Genomic DNA, 16460 nt, shown 5'->3' with positions numbered 1-16460 from the left:
AGCATACACCTCCTTTGCAGAACATCTGTGCATCTGGAAAGTAGAAAAGGCTAAAGACACAGACCAGTCAAGCACCATTTACTTAAAATATGTGATCCCAGAAATAACTGAGGATCCTTTCTAGCTAGAAATGCAAGCCAGAAAGCGACAGCAGCCCCCTGGACAGACAACAATCCAGGGTTTAATTCTGGGCCTACAAACAGTTAAACAAATGCTCATTCTAACAGCGAGAGAATGGGAACACACAGCCTTTGCACCTATGCCTTCTCTTCCAGTGCTCAAAAGCCATGTGCTTCAGGCTTCCATAAGTTGATTTAGAGTCTTTAATGCAATATGAATTCACCAAAGATCTTGACATCATTTCTACTATTCTAAGTCACATCCTTGGACTGCCTCTAAAAAAGCCATCTTATCTTCACTGACAGTGTGGGCAGCCTGGTAAGAGGAGGTTTCCAGCACAGACTCCTGCATAATGTGCTTCAAGTCAAGCAGTGACAATATTGCTCCTGTCCCCTCACCCTTCCACTGCTGTTCTTCCCCCCTTGGCTAACGAGATGTTTTCCTTTGGCAGAGCAAACCACACCAAGTATGTACAAACAGCTGCAAGACTGGAGTAGGAGTGCATCTGTGTGAGCAAAGCAGCCCTTTCCCAGCTTCACATTGGTGCAAGGCCAAGTGAGCATCAATGCCCTCCATCCCATCTTCAGGCCACCATGGGCAGGAGAGCCCAGCCCAGCAGCTGGACTGGAGTCCTCTGGTGTTACAGTGAGCACTACCCTTCACACGGTATCTGCTGGCCAATTAAGGTACAACCACAGTAATTTTTTGTCTCTTGAGCATATTTTCAGAGTTGTCCCCTTTGATTTAGGTATTTAATGGGTTGCAACCCAGTTAACACATTTGCACACACTCCCAGACACACACACACACAGAGAGCTGCTTACATATGGCTTTCCTTACAGTTTTGATAATCTGGGTAATTTATTCAGGTTGGCAAAGTTTGAGCGTTTTTCCATTTCTTCTGCACAAGGGGAGCAATGTGATTGTTGCTGTGGTGATCCTTTCCTTAATATTTTTAGCCATAATCTGACTTAAAGTCATGACTGGCAGTGGAAAGTGTCATTTTTTAAGGCACAATACCAAAACATTGGGGAAGAGCCTTTTATTTTTCACACTGAATATTATATATATATATACATATGTGTGTATATATATATTATATGATATATATATATATTCCTTGAAATTCACATTGATAAATGTAAACATGTAGATGTTTCTTTATCATAAACAGGCCTGGGTTTGGCCTTTCTTTTGTAAGGTCTGTTCTCCTCCATCCACTTGGGCTAAAGCTGCACAGTCAGAACCTCTGCTCACCTGGGTTATGTTTTCAGGAAGGGACTAACTTACTCAGACATATAAATGCTGACATTAAGAGTTGCTTGTCTAATCCCACAGGCATGGGGTTTAAAAATGTACCCCCTTCCCTGTTAGTGAGGTTAATAACTTCTCTGCAGAAGGGCAGCAAAGCAATTTCATGTTTTTCCTTCAGTCAAGAGGCTGCAGAGCCAGCATTCCTCTCTGTGCTGAGAGGACAGCAAATGCCAGCTCCCTACCTTCATTTATGCCTTGATCAGTGAAGCTGTTGGTAGAGAAAACTGTGACAGACAGCAAGGAAAGGAGCACAAACCTGATGGAAACGGCGATGTTATTCCCATTTCTAGCATGGACTGTAGGCATATCCCTGCAGGACTCTATCAAAGCGAGGGTGGTAGCACCACCCCACCAAACCTGGAGCTCTGCTGTCGCATGGCAGTGGTGCAGAGCACACAAGGAGCGGAGGTGGAGGTCCAGCCCTCAAGTGTCCTACGCTTTTCTCCTTCCCTTCATTCCAAATAGGAAACCCGAGAGGCCTGGGAATGGATGCGTTCTTAAAGCTGCAAAACTAAATTCATTACACTGCTTTTCCATAACCTGTTTCACAGTGAGTGAAGCGCTTAACATTGAATTATCCCATGGGACTAACCATGTAAAGGATGCCATGAAGTGCAGATGAAAGTAAACTCAACTGGGCCAGTGGAAAGCTGTCCTCCCACTTAGTTGTGGTTTCCTGAAAATTATCATTTCAGATGAAATTTTGTTTGTCATTTAAAATCCAGGATTAGTCATTCAGGAGGGCTGACAATTCTGTTTCTCCATTTTGTGTCTCCTGTGGGTGTTTTCCAGCATTTAAAACAATTTCCAGGTTTTGGGGTTTGTTTTTCTTTTTTTTTTCTTGAGGTGGGGAAAATGAAGGGGCTGTTTCTTTTCCATTCAGGCAAATAAAAAGTGACAATCCAAAAGATTATACAACTTCCATCATTGTAACTAAATGTATTTGGTGTATCTGAATAAACCAGATTTGGATATTTGTTCCTGAAATGCACCAACAGAAACTATCACATTTTCTTCTACAATGGGATTGCAAATATAGATGATATGAAACCATATATTGTCTTAATTTTAATATGAAGAACTCCTAGAATCATAAGTAGAGACAGTATTTAACAAAGAGATGAATATATACTTATTTACACACACACATTTACTATGAACTGCATTAATTATGATGACAGAATACCACAGCATGATTATGCCTGTGTCTTTTGTTTCTCCCTGCTCCTCTAGAAATTTCAAAATTTTTAGGATTTCATCTGCAAGTTTTCAGTGTGTGCAAGAAACTCGTGCCTTCCAAAAAAGCAGTTCAGTCCTCTGTGATCTTAACACTCCCTGGATAGACTCTGGTAGATTCAGCAGCCTGTTGATGCAGCAGATTACATCAGAGGTGTAAAAAACAACCAGTGCTGCACTGGTGGAACTAGGACACAGCTTTCTACCACCCCTCCAATCCTTTCCCATCATCACCAGCCTGGTGCGGGCACTTGGACTCTGCCTTCCCACTGATCCCCTGAGGCAATGCATTGGACATAGATAACACACATGTGGCCAGACTGCACCTGCACAGTATTTTGGGGACACCCTGGATCCTCTGCAGTGGCTGAACAGTGATGTCGTGCTTGTGCTCATCCAGGCAATGCCAGCAGACCTCCCATAGCTGCAGCCAGCATGACTGCTCCTTGACAATTCTCTCACCAGACCATGCAGGGCATGCTACACCTTGGAATATTAATCATGTGCTGGCATGGGAAGGGCAGGAATTGAGAGCTGATTTACTTTCACCTTGGCCCGTTTAATGCCCTGTCCCACACTGTGATGCCACCAGCACCAAAGTAATCTGCGGGCCTGAGTATCATGTACGTGAGTATTCTTGCCCCAGGGTCAGCTAAACCTCTTTTCTAGGTCATTTAAAGAGATTTCACAACACAGACCCACTGTTATTTAAACCCAGTCCCACTGTAAGAGAAAAAGAACCAAAATAAAGCAGACTGTTGGATGGAGTTCAGCCTGCTTAGAGCTACTTTGACACTTTTTTTTTAGCTATAAATGCAAGGTCTTGCTTTCCATAGTGACCTAAACTTGCTGGATCTTGGCTCACTTTCCCTTAGCATGCACCACACCTGACCTAACTGCAGTTTCATGGGACCAGACTGAACCTCCGAAGTCCTGCTATGCCACACTCATCTTCATTTCCTCCCAAAGCCTTTGAATTAAGGCAACCTTCCACCACATCCTCCAAGCAATTAGAAGATTTCCTACCTGCTGTAAGGCACCCTTATTGTAAGTGTTTATCACAATACAGTTTTTTACATGTTATTCCACACCAGGATTGCTGCCTTTGTTGCCGGGTACTGAGCTACAGCCCCTGCAGAAGTGCTGAACGGGGCATTTGCAAGCAGAATGTAGGCTTCTGTGCTATTTCTGAAGCTCTGCAATTCACTTCCTGCCTCACACGTGAATCAGGGTTTTGCTTAGATGCAAAGCTCAGATTGAGCTGTCAGTCACAATACACTTCTCCTTTTTCCATTTTAGAAAAGGGATTCATATCCATAAAGGATGCGCTCAGTTCAAAACACTGTAGCCTTAACTACATTGGCTCTGGAGCAAAATAGCGAAGAGAGATGAAGGTATGCTCCAGAATTAAGTCTGTGCTATAAAACAGGCCTTACTAATGTCTAAATTCCAGCCTTGCTGAAGTACAAACAGCAGCCTCCTTTGCTGTGCAGGTAACACCAAGCTGTTTTTTTAACAGTGTATTTCCTAGCAATTTCAATGATTCTTGCTGACAGTTTAGTTTTAAGGACCAAATTCTCAGACAATAACTCATGACCTAATTCTGAAGTCAAGACTTCAGTTCACAGACAATTTTCTCCGTACATCCCTCAGCAGTTTTGGAGAGAAAGGATTCTAAAAGAAGGCCATAGTAAGCACAAAAGAGACAAAAGCAGTTATACAGATATTTAAACCAGATAAAGCCAAGTAAGTACTAAATACAAATTATCAGCAGCAGTTTTTGCAAACCCATAGAGGGGAACTTAGCAGCTCCAAAGTCAAGGCAGGTAAGAAGTTGGACGGTCTTAACTGGTTACTGCCTTGCCACCCATCACCTGCTCACCTCCACCCCGTGTGAAATGAAGGCAGAAAGTAATTCTCAGTTAAAACCAAACAATGCATTCCTCCCCCCTCCTCCTCCCTGCCAAAAGATACCACGATATTTACATATCTTTAGTCAAATCTGTATTATAAAAGACAGAGAAAGCACTCAATTTTTAAATAAAGGGAAAAAGCTCCATACAAACAAAAAGGCAGCAAGACTGGGATATTTATTGTCTCACCTGTCTACAGAGCTTAATTTTGAATTACCTTTGTGGCTTTGCTACTTAGCCTACACACTCAGATTTTTAAATTATGGTTGATTTTTCCAGCTCCTTAGAATATAAGCTTAATTCTAGTAATCACAACTGCTCATTGCTACAGCTTGCTAAAGCTTATTTAAGTTTTGAGGCCCCAACTTCAAGACTCCTTCTCTGGGTATCTTTAAGGAGGAGTTAGACACACATCTCTAAGGAACGATGCTGATAAAGTTGCACTTGCATTCAGAAGGAAATATCGTTTAATGATCTCTTAAGGTCATCTTTGGGGCTAATTTTACGTGACAGGATCTGATCATAACACAACCTAATTGCACTAATTCCAGAGAAAGTTACCTCATCACAATGGCTCTCCCTCCAGCTTCCCCCTCCAGCTTCTCTTCTATTTTAATTAATCCTTTCTCTGTAGTGTAGTTTGGCTATGAAAAAAATTAAGAAAAATAAGTTGTCTATCTAGGCCAGATAGACAACTTTTTGATGACAGATAGAGAACCATTAGCTTTGTCTTTCTATTGTACCATCAGTTGTATGTGACATAAAAACTAGGAAATTCAATACTGTGAGGAGAGAGGTAACAGAAAGTTTCTCACCAGGGTTTCACTGTCACAGACTCTGGCTTTCTCCACCAGCAGACTGCTTGGCAGGACAAATTTGATCTGGGCAGAAGACTGCATTTCTATCAAGTTAGTTGCGGTACCTGAAATGAGGGTAACATTTCCTACAGCACCAAATTTGTCATTGCTATTTCCAGCCTCAGAGAGTCTTTGGACATTTGAACCATTCCTGGAGAAATGTGAGTGATACATCTATGTTGTTGGTATCTGTGATATCAGTGCTCCGCATGGTGTGCCCCATTACACCTACAAAAGTCTGCTGGGGACCTTCCTGTTGGGTTTGCTCCACTGTCAAAGCCTGGTCTAAAAGAATGAGAGCCTTGGGTCCCTGACATTTCTGACAGACTTTTTGGGGCAGATCCCATAAAAATTATGGAGCAATTCACAACCCACACGTGCATAGTTTTGAAGTGTAAAATGTTCCAGAAATTCCTGGTGTATTCTCCACATTTTCTACCTCCTGTTCTGTTTTCCTCCTTTTTTTTTGTATATCCATTAACTCACCACTTGAGTAAAGATCAAAAGTCACTGTCTTGTTCTGTTTTAGGGATCAAATCCCTCTAGAATAATCTCTGCAATGGCATACAGATCTGCAGATGTATTTTTGTGGAAAAAGTTAAAAAGCATTTGAATATTGTTCAGTACATTATAATATTTTGTCTCTTCATTTTTAATTGCCTCTAGAGTGAAGCTTTATGTTTTTTATTTGAACACAAAGATTTCTTTTATGCTTGAGATTTAAATTAGCAGTGGGCAAAGCAATTCCATAAAGAGGAAAGGAGAGGGGATCAACATTTCACCTTCCATCAGAAAATAATATATCCAAAGTGAGATACAGGGGGTGTGTGCTCTGAGCTGGGACCCCCCATCTTCCCACCACTCAGTCCTGTGATTTGGTGCAAACCCAAACCCACCCACCCCACATAAGGCTCCTGCTCAACTGCTCCTGGGTAGACTTTGGAGACCAGCAGGGAAGCTTTAAACCTCCCACGCTCAAACCAAGCGTTGCTCTTTGCTTCTTTGCCAAAAAACATCTGAGAGGACTTCAGGGGCACTCTTTTACAGATCCCATTTCCCAAGCAGGGCTTTGCAGTGTGATAGCAGGCTCTTCAAGTGCCAGTGTTTATCCCCAGAAAGGAGTACACGCATGAGAGGGGGAGGAGAGCACCTGACCTGAGTGGAGCCACCAGAGTTTCAGCAAACACAGACTGGAACGGGACACTTGGTTTGTAGCCAGCAGACCAGTAGTGGGAGAAGGAGCAGAAGACTAAGGAAGGACTTCCTGAGCTCCAGAGGAAGAAGAGCATTGGATTATCAAAACCATGTGGATGTTTTGACATCCACAAACCAGGGAACCACCTGGACCTCCTTTTGCATTTTGCAGCTGATCTCTCAAATACTTAGTGGAATGCTGCTCCCTGTGGTTTGCTGGTCCTTACGGGGGAAACAGTAACACACAATTACAAGTCCATTTTATAATATTGTATTACTTACAAACATACTGACTTGAAAAGGATGAAAGTTAGTGCTGGTTTTAAGTGCCTTTGGTTTATATTTTAGCTCTCTAAAATTAACTCTGGTGAACCTGACTGCTTCTAATGGCAAGATAAAACAGATTCAAAACCTTAATGTCTGCCTCTAAAATTAACCAAAACAAAAGTAGTCATCTACTTTCAGTTCCCTCCTTTAAAATCCTCTGACTTCAGTTGCCTTTGACTTCATAGATAAAATGAAGGGTTTGATCCCCTCCCCATTGCCTGTACACAATCCAAGGGACAGTACTGAAGACTATGGCATTTCTCCAAACACACATGACCAACAACAAAATCTGATCAGGTGACATCAGAAAGAGTTTTCCTTGTGGTACATGTGTGCTGTAACCTGCTAGGGGGAACAGCAAATCTCTCTGCACTCTTTTTGGTACTGCACATCCATTACACAGCCCCAGACAGACACACATGATAGCACTGTGCCATGAACTACAGACAAGGTGTCAGAGATACAAGAGAGAATTTCCATTTTCTGATCCTCTAGCAGACGTACTGTCAACACAGAGCTTTTCTTACCCAAGAGGGGATCAACAAACAATACATTACTGCCCTTCTACACACTCGTCCTTTGGTGCAGAGCATGGTGGGAGCCAGCCCATGCCCAACTCTATGGCCATTCTCCTGCCAGCATAGTTTTTTAAGGTCTTAATTTGCTTTGTGCCCAGTCTCCCTTGCAAAGCATCAATGCTGTTCAAAAGAATCATTTGATCAAGGATTTGTCCATCTATGCTGAGAAAACAAATGCTGCAGTCCCTCAAGGAGTTCAGTTTTGATCAGATGTGATACACCGATGATGCTGCACTAATGCACAGTCCTCACAGTCTCTCATAAGACCCTTGTTGTTGCCAACACCATTGCCTGGTTTACACTAAACCAACAATCTCTCCATTCAGTTCTTAGGTACCACATCATTTCTCTGTTTCAAAACATTCTGTTATTTGTCTGGGTAGGCTTGTTATGCAAGCACACACCCTTGTCTATTGGTTTTGTTCCAGCACAAGGTGTTAGTTTTTCCTAGCATAGCATTGGTCACAGTACAAAATAAACTCACATATTCCGTCCTAAAGGTTGCAGTATTTTCATGCTTTTTGAGGTCATTGTGTCTGTAATGCCATCCCTCCAAGATCTGCTAATGAGTATTAGCTTATGCATTATTTTCTAAACTGTACACCACAGTTAGGAAAAAAACCCCAGACACTACACATGAAGTGTCATTGTTGTGAGTTGGATTTATAATACCTAGAGAACCAACAAGTGGACTGGCAATGTGATGTACTTGGATTCAAATGCTAACTTCTTGTGAGATGAAGTACTTTCACTGAGTGCTGAAAACTGAACCTGGTTACGGAAGAGCTCCTAATTGTATTCCAGTCTGCCCAAATACAAATGTTTTTCAAACAAGGGGTTACTGGATTTGTCAAAGATATAAACAAAGCCTGCATTATCCTAAAAGCTGCAACAGGGAACGTAACACAGAGTTTCAGCCTAAGACTAATGGAGAATCTGGCCTATACTATAAGGACAAGAGAATGCTATGGCCCCACAGCAGAGCCGGCCATTTAACAAGAGTTCTGGGAACTGCAGTCACATTCTGTGCTTTGAGATGCCCAAATAGATTGTCTCTTGGCTCCCTCTAAGTATTCAAAAAACATGGGGGATCTCAATTACAACCCTCTACAACACAAAGAAAAAAAAAAGTAAGAAAAAGAAAAAGATACATCAAGTACATTTGGACCGAAATTAAATTTTTTTGATAGGGAACAGTATAGTATGGTTCAGCTGCAGATAAAACCTAACTGCTCTTAACAACACCCTGCAAAGTTGCAAAACACCTATACACAGACAGCAGGATCAATATAAGCTAAACTTGTGTTTCATAGCTGAAATCAGAGCCACTTCATAGTGACAAAATAATAAAACAGCAAAAGAACAATGAGACTCTGGCACATGTGTACATTTTCTAAAACAACACGTAATGAAGCTTTAGCAATGCAGAACTCAACCTCCCTGCTCAAAGTTTTATTGACCATTATCTCACTGGATTTGGAACAGCAGCTCTGAATGCAGTAAAAGACATTCATTTTTCACAATGTTTTCCCACATAACTGACAAATTTATTACTGTTATAAAAAAGGACACTATTTTGAAATCCTCAGGGTGCTTGACTTGTAATGGTGCCAAACATGTTTCTCTTTTCATTAGCATTCAGGGAACACTGAATATGCCCAAACCAACCTCATCTACTTTTCCCACTCACGTCGATGCAGCTGATGTTGGATCTCCAGTCATCTCAGTTCTTGTCCAAGATAACAGCTTAGGACCAGAGCAATCAGACATACTGAGAGGCTGTTTCCAGATTAGACTGGAGACTGCCAGGCATCCCCAGCATAGCCTCACACTGGCCTATTTCAGTATGGTATGAACCCTGAAAATCTTGTGGCTACCTCACCTCACAGAATGGGCAATGTTAGAAGAGACCAGAGCGGGTCACCTGGTTCAAAGTTCTCCCTGGCTGAGAAATACAGACACTTGTCTCAGTTTGTAGGATGGTTGCAAAAGTAGATATATGCAGAAATTCAATTGATAAAAAAACCTCACAGGTGTTACATAAACCTCTGGAGTGCACGAATTCTTCAACAGGCTTGGCACATCTTCCACCTCCACAGGAAAAAGTGAATGAAATGGCAGCACAACATGTTTTAGGTGATGTCTGAAGAGATCACAGGCAAAAAAAAAAAAGACAGTAATTAAAAGGGCATCAAGGTACTTGGTTAGCCGAATTTTGCTTCTCCCAGGGAGAACTCCTGTCCTCCTTTCATATTGTAACCTTTGTGAAGAAAGCAGGAACTCACAGCCCAGAAACCTCCTGCTTTCTGCCAAGACTGCTCAGTTCTTTGGTCTTCAGCCTAATGACTCACAATCATTCTGAAATTATCTTTGATATCTTGTCCCTCTCATTAATGAAGTCACTTTGGGGCCCTTATATGATATAAATTTTGTTCCCCTCAGCTGGACATGCCTAAATTTCCCTAAAGAAAGAAGGCTTTTTCAGAAAGGCTGGACTCTTCTTGTTCCATGACTTCCTCACTCTGTCATCTGTCCACCCTCTTGGTCAGCACAGGCCTCTGTCTCCTCTTTGCCCACAACTCTCCTTTCTCTCAGAAACCCATCCTGGAGCTCCATACATTCAGTGATACCAGGGTGGTGGCCTTTCACACAACCACCTGCCAGCCCCTTGCATCACTTTGGTCTCTGTCCTCCAGGATATCAAGGCTTCAGCAGTCAATGGTATCACAGCAAGTGCCATTAACTCAGTCACACCCACAGATCACATTTTACATTACAGAGCCTGCGGTAAGGATTTGCAATCTTAGTTTCCACTTGGCTTCTTCTCACTCACCTTCACTGCAGCCCTCACTCTGGTTTTGCTTTCTTTGGCATATTCAGACCTATCTCCAGTGAGTTCAGGTTGGATTCTTCTCCTCTCACCATAGATAGTTAGGAGTTTGATATAGCCTAAATCAACTCAATTGTTTATGCTTTCTCTGCAGTAAATGGAGACAGCTCCAGAGGGCTGTTCATCCCACTGTATTCAGGTACACCAGAGAGGGGGGGAACGCATCGCCTTACACAGAGCAGGAGATCAGACATCAGCAAGCTCAACATCCACATGGCTACAGTTCAGCTCTGTAAACCTTACAGCATGAACAACAGAGATCTGAAAACCAGAGACTGACTGACTGATTGAGAGCTTCACTCCCATGGAAGCCCAGATGTCCTCTCTGTCCCATTATCACTTTCAAGTTGAGGGGTGGGGATGGTGTTTTCTGGTATTCCCAGGAGGTTGTGAAGATCTTAAGGGCATAATCAACACTGTTCTGTGGGGCTGACATCAGTTCTGTGCAACACCATGCTCAATGTTAGGTTATCGTTGGGGTCAACAGCCACAAATGTTTCTTTCAAACTTCTCTTCAGATTCTGCATCAAGGTTAAGCCTAGTTCTCCAGGATCCACATCAACGGCCATTTAAGGCAAGAAAAACAAAGGAAACTGTTCCTTTGAAACTACTAATGATTGAAGCCTTTTAATTCTTTTCCTATTTTCCATTAATTTCTGCCCCCGTGAGTCTCAGAGCTTGCTGCTTTATCTTCTAAGCCTTAGAAGCCTTGTTTTCCTCAAGGACACATTGGATTTATGAATATGTCTTTCTTTGTTCACCATGCCCTTCCTATTTTTTTTTTCAGACTCAGGAACTCATTACAGCACCAGTTCATTCTCTCTCCTTGCCAAGTGAACCTTGAGTATGGAAAGTAAGTGTTTTCTGTATGCAGGGAATCCTTTCTTGATAATTTTCCAAGTAACACAGAATGCCTATTATAAGAAAGAAATCTCTGCATATTCTTACAAAAACATAACATTGATAAAAAGAGATAACTCTAGACTGATCCTCAATTCCCATATCCCAATCTTCAAAATAACTGAAGGAAATTATATAGTATCTTCATTCAGTGAAAAGATTTTCCTTTGTAAATCAACAAATTCACTTTTTCTCAGGTCTGCTTCTCCTTAGCAGTCTCATACAAACTTTCCTCCTTGCCTTAATTCTTTTCTCTCTGCTTATTATCATTAGGAGTCCTATTCTTACCAGGAATGAAATAGGAATCTTGAAGACTTCACTGGCCACATCTCTAGTCTCATTTTTCCTTTATGACCTTCCTTCTGCGTCCAACACAAGCAACACACAGTGAATCAGAGGCTGTGTATCATTACTAAAAGTGAGTTCTACTTACAAACACAAAATAATTCACTCTCTAGTTTCACAAGTCTGTCAGAATGGACATTTCTTCATTCTAGGATATATTCTCATGATAGAGTTAAAAGTTATTTCAGGTCTCTTCATTCCCCTTGCCAATTTGCACAGGCAAACAACATCCAAAATACTTTTAAAAATAGTAATAACAACCCCCAAACAAATGAACAAATGCCATCCCACCGGGCAAACATGAAAAAGAGTCCATATGACAGACCACCAAAATGTGTAGTCAAACCATCCATGCTGGCAGGGGAAGTACTGAAATAATGAACCAATGCCAGGCTGAGTTACTATATGTGTTTGTTACCAAAATCACTCATAAAGTGAAAAACAGAAACCTTGTGTACCTCACTGATGTGCTGTGGAAGGCAACAGCAAAGCAAAGGGCAGAGCCTGGCCACATGCATGGGAAAGATGGGATCCCACTTGACCTAGAAGACTGAGGTATTTCCTAGTGGAGTGCTGCCTGTGATCCACTGGGAGGGACAGAGAGGGAAGGGGATTTCCAGTCAGCAACCCCTGTGTTTACCAGAAGACTCAAAAGAGGAAGTCTTAATGTTCCCAGAGATGGGAGGGAGAGTCAATCCATGGCAAAAAAAAAAAAGAGAATCTAAGAAATTGATACATTTGCAATTTATCCCTCCATCATAACTTCAAACCTGTTTCTAGGGAAGTCAGTGACAATCAAGGATCAGGGTTCATTACAGTTTATATCTTTTCAAGAGTTATTTCAAATACCAGCAAACATGTAGGTTTCCAGTTCCTTTCAGCACAAAAATTCATGTGCTCTTTAACAATATAAATATTTTAAAACTGCAGACTTCTGCATCTTGCTCTTACCTTTATGGTCCTCAGAAGCTATGATACAAGAATTGTTACCCATACTTAGTTCATTTATTTAAAATCTCGTCATCTTGTCTGCACAACATGAGTTCTCATATAGATGAAGTCACTGACATTCCCTGGGCATATTTGGACTGCTCCTCAGAGCTTTAAGGAGAGAAAGGCACAACAAGAGCAGCTGCCTCTGTCTGAGATCTGTCCTCATCTTCCTGCTACACCAAGGAGCAGCAAAGCACAAAATCCATGTGAAAGATCCTCACATGACAAAGCCAGAAAAAGGAGATAAAAATCAGGAAGAGAAGCAGAGTTCAAAAATTTCTTACTCTGTTTCCCTGTTTGTGTCTCCTCCTGAGTATTCTTGGGTGTAATGAGGAGGTGCAGGAAGGTCACAGCTTTCCTGACAAGCTGGACTCAAGCCTGAGTCCACATAATTCACAAAAGCTGATACAGTCCAAAAAAATCTGCAGAGTTAACAAAGTCTGGACACCTCATCCTGCCCCCTCCTCTTGGAAGGAGCTCTCCTTCCAAGTCACAGCATCAATATTAAATCAAAAGTAGTGAGAGAAAAATTTAAGTGAGTTTAAAAGACCTGTAGACAGAAAAGTTGTGGAGGAAGTTACCAACCCTGGAAAAGAGGCAGCCTATATGAAATGAAATTTAAAAAACAGACCACAAAGTATTGATCTGATCTTTGCCAGAATAAAATATTAATCATAAGACCCTTTCCTTACACCAACCACAACCGTTATAATGATAAAAAACCCAGGAAGATAATAAAGTCATCTCACAAAAGAAGAAAGAAAATAACCCAGGGAGATATAGAACACCATTTGTCCCAAACATGTTTTCTTAAAATATCTTGCCACAAATAAAAGCCTTAATAGAGCTTTTTTTTTCACTTACTAAAGTTTTACTTCCTTTTCTTGGGCAAAAGGTTGTAAATCAGAGAGGAAAATGGCCAGGAACAGTCCCTTGCAGATTTGCAGGAACCTTTTTGTTGCATATTGCAGGACCCTAGCCACTATGTGAAAGTGATGTCCATTGGGATGGCTGGGATCACCATACAATAAATCATAGAGAATTTTACCAAATCAATCTCTTCTGCATCTTCCCCTGTTCTCTGTCTAGTCATCTGTCTCACTGTGATTTGCAGGATAACACATCCCAATTCTACAGGTGACTCCAATTCGCAGCAGGTCATAAATCAACCTCTTCTTGTTGCTCTAAGTGAGTTTCCTACCCTACAAGCCAGGAGTCATGATTTTTCATAGTTTCTTTATCTCCCATCCCGCAAACATTGAAATAAGAGCTCTTAAATGAACGATCTGGGGAATGTTCAGGTTTTCTAGCAAGCAGAAAGAACTTAGTCAAAGCCCTGGAAAGTCCTGAGTGTCATTTAGTGTCATGAGGTTATTGAAATTTTTCTGGGATTTTGTGGTTTCTTTAAAATTCTGTAAGTGTTCTAATTCTAAGAGCTTCTAACTAAAGCATTCATCTTTGTCAGCAAATGAAAACAGTCCCAACATACTTTCCAAATCTGTCTAAAGTAGTTCTCAAGGGCTTCTACTGAGTTCTGCTCCAGCAACATCCACCTAGCTTGTAAGTGGTACAAGTGGCACAGCCCAAATGATGTGTGTGATCCTACCCCAAGCACAGCCCACACGCTCCCTGAGTGGCTGCGCCTGCTTGCATGCACACAGAGCCGCAGGACAAAAGTGCTCCAGCACCAATACTCTCCCCATAAGGACTACATAGAAATGCATGGCTAGACACTAACATTCAGCAGCCATGAGCTGGTTTCTCTTTCGGGAACTCTCCCGAGAAATCCCCATGTGACGGTGCTCAGGGTGCCTTAAGAGCGCAAGGGACTCTGAGTGCCTTATTATCCTGATGGATAACACCTACTTCACAAGTCTGTTCTGCACATGTGAAAAAAAAACCCAGCTGTTGCTTAATTGGAGCCATGGAGGAAAAAACAGAGGACTCAGGAGTTCTGAGGTCATGGAGAGACACTCTTGAGTGGCTTCTCACACAGCTGGCCCTTCAATAGGACTGTAATGCCCAGGAGAGGCCTACAAGTACAGCATCCAAAAGAGGATGGAAATGCTGCAGAGTATTTAGTGAGACACAAGGTCAGTAATGTCAGCAGTTTTGAAGTAAAGAGTATTGAATGTGAGAACTTTCACCTTGCTACTTAGACTATGAAGGAATTCAGGGAAGGATGACAGAGTTTAAACAGTGAAAATGAAAAAAAAACCCTCAACATTTGCAGTTTGGGGAAAACAGTGGTAGCACAAGCATGGGACAACTGAATGATGCAGTTTTCTATAGCTCTTAAAGTAGATCAAATATTTTGGCTTACATTTTTCCTGAGACCTCACTTATACAAGTTCTCAGAAGCATTTCTGTGACTTTTTATTTTTTCCCAAAAGAAAGCTGAGTAATAATTTGGCTTAGGTGAATTTGCAAAAAAGGAACCATACAACCACAGAAGGGCGAAACTGCATTTGGAAGGATTGACAAGGACCATCAATACTGTTGCCAAGGTAAGAAAGATCATTCAAATATACTTGATGAAAATCAAATATGTTTTCAGCTGTTGCCATTTCAGCACGATGTGCTCCAGTACTCCCAGAAGAGAAAAGTCCATGTGTATTTATCCAGATCTGATTATCATGCTCCAAGGGTGGGAGTTGGATCAAATGTGTCTCATAAGCAACCCACCTTCTCCGATTATCTCTGCACTGGAAACATAAATTGCTTTATATTTAATAGAAGTTTAATAAACATGAGCCTGCCTTTAACTCTTAAACTAGAAGTTAACTATTTGTCAGGTAGATCTTGTTCTATGTAGGGCTAAGGGAAACCTTACGGTAAGAAGGCATTTTCCTCACTGTGAAATTATTTAGGAGTTCTTGCTGCTTTTCCCTAGGTCCTTTGAGACACCATGACAACCCTAGTATGTCAGGGGCAGGCAGAGGTCAGCTCCAGAGCTCAGTTCTTCCTTCTGCAAGGAGCTGAGTCATTTTGTTCAGAGAAATGACATTGCTTCACCAAGACCAGACCAGTAACAATAGTATTGAAATAATAACTTCATTTGGATCATCAGTTTTTAAGGGATGAATTTTGCCTCTGAGTTATATGACTGCTTCTAGAGGAAAATTTTGCCTGGTGCTCTCTCTTTCTGATGTGAAGAAATCTGTGACTCCCTGACCACACAAAGTGCTTGGTGCCATCAAATATGATGGAAGAGATCAGGGAGTAGGCTGTTTGAAAGATCTGGTTCTCCATAGAGGAGCGTGTCTCAAATGAAATTTTCTAGGTGGAAATTCCATTAGAAACCTTCTTCTTTCTGCTTCTTTCTACTGCAAGATTTATTGCTCAAGGGATCAACAAAATCCAGTCAGCAGACCCATCCCAAACCTGGTAAGCCACAGCAGTAACCATTACAAAGCAGCTGAAATTTTCAGTGAAAATTTCTATCTCATTTCCAAAATCTTTGGTGGAAGCTACTGGCGTGTATTTACAATGTTCAGATTTGACTTCAAATTATCTAGCTTCAGCTTCGTGATTTTCTGCTTATGTCTTCAGATCTGGAGTTCTCAGAGATCACCTTTGTTAAAGCCAGGTAGCCAGCCTGCCAGAACCAGAATTGAGAGCAGGCTTCAACGATGACAGAACTCAACTGAATCTTGACCTCAGGGCATTAAATTTTTCTGGTACAGCTAGAGATTTGTGAAATGAGCAATTATGCAAGAGCTCTCAGAAGTCAGGGGATGTTAAAGGAAAAGCCTGGAAATTTATCAACCCTGTACCCTTGCTGGGGTGCTGA

General features: G+C 41.6%; 1 protein-coding gene across 1 annotated transcript in view; it reads right to left on the bottom strand.

Annotated features, from left to right (window-relative positions):
* Positions 1-16460, bottom strand: part of F13A1 (coagulation factor XIII A chain) — a 191889-nt gene that overhangs the window by 73232 nt on the left and 102197 nt on the right. The window lies entirely within an intron of this gene.

Source organism: Corvus brachyrhynchos, unplaced genomic scaffold (assembly GCF_000691975.1).
Source record: "Corvus brachyrhynchos isolate BGI_N302 unplaced genomic scaffold, ASM69197v1 scaffold100, whole genome shotgun sequence".
Taxonomy (NCBI): Eukaryota; Metazoa; Chordata; class Aves; order Passeriformes; family Corvidae; genus Corvus; species Corvus brachyrhynchos.
The sequence above is the reverse complement of the archived record's forward strand: the minus strand, read 5'-3'. Positions and strand labels throughout refer to the sequence as shown.